The 4735-nt window shown below is 38.1% G+C and overlaps 1 pseudogene; it reads left to right on the top strand.

Annotated features, from left to right (window-relative positions):
* The first annotated feature begins 297 nt into the window (after positions 1 to 297).
* On the top strand, positions 298 to 718 carry LOC106000780 (annotated as a pseudogene).
* The last annotated feature ends 4017 nt before the right edge of the window (positions 719 to 4735 follow it).

The raw sequence follows: 4735 nt of genomic DNA, 5'->3' as shown, positions 1-4735 counted from the left end.
AGAATAATTATTGATCCATTGGAATGCAAACCATTGTAAGTTGAAGATTACCTATGTATAAGAAGTGTGGACCTCCAAATTATTTAAAATTACTGTAAAATATTTAAAATTAAAATTTAGTTGTATAGATAATGAAGAAAAAAATAGTGTCACAAAAATATACATTAAAAAATTATCAGTTTGCTTATTACATTTTCTACAAATCGAAAGGGGTGTAAAGGTTCTTAGCTCATATTTTCCTCAATAGTTTAAATCATTTATCTTTTTCTCATAATTAAATTTTTCTGCTCAGGTCACAGTGGCGGGCAGGTCAGCTGTTTCAGCCTCTGGATGGGGGCTGGATGGTGTTCGAAAATGGTATTACAGTGCTGCAGGATTCAACAAACTGGGGTTAATGAGAGATGATACCATACACGAGACTGAAGATGTAAAAGAAGCCATAAGAAGGCTTCCTGAGAAACTTTATAATGACAGGATGTTTCGGATCAAGAGAGCTCTGGACCTGACCATGAGGCAATGGATCTTGCCTAAGAAGCAGTGGACAAAATAAGAAGAGGATAAATTCTACCTTGAACCATACCCGAAGGAGGTTATTCGGGAAAGAAAAGAGAGAGAAGAAAGGGCAAACAAGTAATCACGAAGTTGGAACCTGTGAATGCAGTTGTGCTCAAAGAATCTATGAAGTAAATTAAATCTGAAACATACAATTTAAGAATATTTAAATAAACATAATCATCGATTAAAAAATAATTAAAATATTCTGAAATTGACTAGTTGTCTCATTTTATTTTACTAGGATCTCTTTCTTGGCGCTTGTCCTTAGTATCAAGTTAAATCAGCGTCATCTTGTATTTTTTGTGGTTCTCCAATGGAAAGATAGACATTTGTCTATCTATTAATAGCTCCTATTAGTGAATAATGGTATTCCAACACTACAGGTGAATTTTGGGGATTGAAAAGTCATTTTATTTTCCAGTCAATGGAAAACTGTGTAGATACTTCTCTATTTGCACAAAGGTGCATATGTTTCTGCAGAAGGAATGAGAGAAACATAAGCTTACATTAATACCTTTAATTCCATTTCAAAACCACAGTTAATTTCAATTGTCTTTCAATAGAAATGAAAAACATGTATGAGTAAATATCTTGTCTCTAATTATTTTAATGAATAATGCAAGGTTGATGTATGCTTCCATTGATAACCACTCCTAGTCTTCACCATCATATATAATAGCATTGTAGACAACATCCACAAACACACACCTTTGCTTCTCTCAGCAATGTTTCTGTGGTCATCATTGTTCATCTGCCCCATTGAAAGTAATTTCCTCTCCAGTCCTGGGTCTCATTCCCACACTGGGATCCCCTACTAACAGTGAATATTGTTGCTTATTCTTCCTACTTAGAATCACTTTGCCAACAGTAACACTGCTCCCATGTGAGGATACCCTTTGGAATCCAGTATGGCCAAACTCCCCATAGTGAGACTTAATTTCACTCCCTTACATGCTTTTCTCCTCAATCTTGGGCCCCATTGCCTTACATCCAATCAATTAGGACCTGGCAGAATTTGCTGATTTGGGATCATAGTAAATTCAGGCAAATGAATGAACACTTGGTAGAAACAGGATGCCTGCTACTGAAGAAAATGGGATTAACAGTGGGTAAAGAGTTGGGGGCCAGTGGCCTCTTCCTAAAATCCTATCTACACAGGAGGCTGAGGTATGAAGGACCTTACCCCAAACTCAACAACAAACATAAAAGTGTATGTAGAGATTAGGCCAGAAATCTCGGGCATCCTGATGGCAAAGTTACATACAATTGTGAACATTACCTCAGATGGGAAAGGACAGTATTCTCAACGTTGGGATAAAGAGAAATTATAAATGGAGCAAGGCAAATAATTATCCAGAGTTAATGGTATAAGGAAGAATGGTCATGGTCTTTGTTATAAGTCAGAACACTCATGCTTTTACATTGCTCTAATTTCACACAAATATTATGATGGAATCAGAGCAAAAAGTAATTATATGTGGTATCAGTAATACCTGTGGTAGAGGTGAAGAATGTGTCAGAGGTTGCAATTTTGGGGATTATACTGTAACAGACAGGCCATTTCATAATGAAATGTGAGCAGGGACAAAATGAAGTGGATCTGGGTGGGATCAAAATGGCATTCTGCCCACAGATGTTGATAGGTGCTGGTCTTCAGCATCCAAAGACAATCATGTTTTCTGCATTTGAATCAGATCTACTCAAATAAGGCTGACAATTCTTGGGGATAATGGGCCTTTACTGAATTGCTGAAGTAAGACAGAACTGCAACTGTGCTCAGCCCAGTCCAGGCTCTGCTTATGCGCATATACCCAACACAAATTCCACTGACTTGAGGATTTCTTCACAGTCCAGTCATATCCTATGCAAGAATTATTCTTTGCTCAGCCTCAGGGGCTCCTGTGGCTCTGACTTTCAGGTAACAAAGACAGAACTGGAAATTTCAGCACAGTGTGGTGAATTCATATTGTCATTCTAAGGAAGTTCTCCTACTATACACTTGTCAGTAAGGGTATTTATTTACATGTTTCCTCTGTCAGGTTCCAGATGTGACAGCCAGATGACCCAGTCTCTGTCCTCCCTTATAATCTCCAGGAAGGAGAGAGAATCACAATCTCTTGCCATACCATTCAAGCATTAGCAGCAGCTTATCCTAGCAGCAGCAGAAACCAGGAAAGCTCCTAAGGTCCTGATCTACTTAACAGTCAGTTTAGAATCAGGTGCCCAGTCTAGGCTGAGTTACAATTGATCTAGGACAAAGTTCATTCTCACACTCAGCAGCCTGCCTATTACTGTCAACATGGATACAATACTCCTCCCAAAATGATACAAGTCATAACCTAAAACTCCCAGGGAAACAGAAATGAGAGGCTGGGCTGCCCCCACTGCTCCTGTTTACCTGCTGAGAGTATTTCCTAGAAGCAGCCAGGCACTGAAGGTCACTGCAAGGCTTGGGTACAAGGGCCAGAAAGGCTTTTCTGCATCCTAACTCTCTCCTTTTTTCTGAGCCCCACAGGCAGAGACATTATTCTGTCTAGTGGTATCCTTCAAATATTGAGGTTTGCACAAATGAAGTTCAAGTGTTCTGACATCAGTGAGTATTCATACAGCAAAAAGGGAGTCTCTGCAGATAAGCAGTATTGTTCCAATGCATTCACTTGTAGTCTATGCTAGATCCATTATCTTGAAATTGGATATATGGTACATGGGTTTCTCTGAAGCTTCTTCAGAACCCAGGACTCCTTTCAAAATGTAGCCTGGTTGACTCTGAGCTGTTAAGACTTGTTCTAGAAGAGATCATGAGATACAGATCCTGGATTAGTGCTGATCTTCAGCATCCAGAGAGAAGCTTGTTGTCTGCTGACAAATCTGCACTCCTCTTATACAACTGAGATCCTTGGAGTTGTCCTGGAGTGGTGACAATAGAAAGTTCTGTGTGGCCTCTAATGTTGAAAGTATAAAATTTGGTAGATGGGATGTATTTCAACTAGGAATGGATATTCTTTTAAGTGTTAATCTTTGCCAGGCACTGGTGACTCATAACTATAATTCTAGCTATATAGGTGGTCACAGAGATGTGGGGATCCTAGTTTGAAGCCAACTAAGACAGGAAAGTCTGGGAAACTCTGATCTCCAATGAAACCCCAAAATCTGGGAATAGAGCTTTTTCTCAAGTCTTCAAATACTAGCCTTGAGTAAAAAAGTTCAAGAACAGTGCCCAGGTTCTAAAGTCAAGCCCCAAGACTGGTCTAAAAAATAATAAGTACAATAAAATTTAAAAATAAAATTTTATTTTCACCTCTGGGACCAAAGTAGATTAACTTCATCAAATTATATCATAAACAAAATGTGAGGGATTATATTAGACAGGTAAAAATGATCTAATAATCAATATATTCATTAAAAGTAAGCAAATACAAAAAAAATTATACACTCCTCAACAGATAAATTCTTCAGTAGTCATAACTGACCAGAAGCCATTGACATCATCTAGATTACTCTCAGCATGATCAAAATTGGAAATGAAGTCTGTACATTTTACCTGTGATTATTTACAAAATTCAAAAGCTCTGCTTATAGGGCTATTTACTTTGGCCAAAGTAACCATAATATTGAGAAATTTAGGATTAGGATTTTAGAAATTTAGGAATGTCTCTCAATTTCTGAGCTTTTCTATAATCAAATGAGCAGTTTTTAAAAACAGGTTTATATTTTCTTTAGGTAATTGTACAAAGGAGTTGCCATTCCACAAACCAGTTTTTGCATACAATAGCTCTTCAGTGTCATACCTTTTAAATTCTCACTCCTCTCACACCACACTTTCCTTCATGTTTGTTAACAGTTTTTTTTTTTTTGCCAGTAATGGGGCCTGACCTCTGGGTCCAAGTGCTGTCCCCCAGCTCTTCAGTTCAAGGGGAACATACTCTCACTTGAGCCACAGTGCCACTCATGGCTTTTTCTGCTCATGTGGTGCTGAGAAATTGAACACAGACCCTCATACATGCAAGGCAAGCACTTTACCACTAAGCCACCATCCTAGCCCATGTTTGTGAATTTTTTTTAAATTTTATTTTATTTTATTTGTGAACATATTGTACAGAGGGGTTACAATTGCATGGGCAGGATAATGCGTACATTTCTTACCAAGCATTGCAGCCTCCTCCTTTGTTTACCCTTCCCA

This window comes from Dipodomys ordii, unplaced genomic scaffold, assembly GCF_000151885.1.
Source record: "Dipodomys ordii isolate 6190 unplaced genomic scaffold, Dord_2.0 Scaffold237, whole genome shotgun sequence".
In the NCBI taxonomy this organism is placed as follows: domain Eukaryota; kingdom Metazoa; phylum Chordata; class Mammalia; order Rodentia; family Heteromyidae; genus Dipodomys; species Dipodomys ordii.
This window is presented reverse-complemented; position numbering and strand designations above follow the sequence as displayed.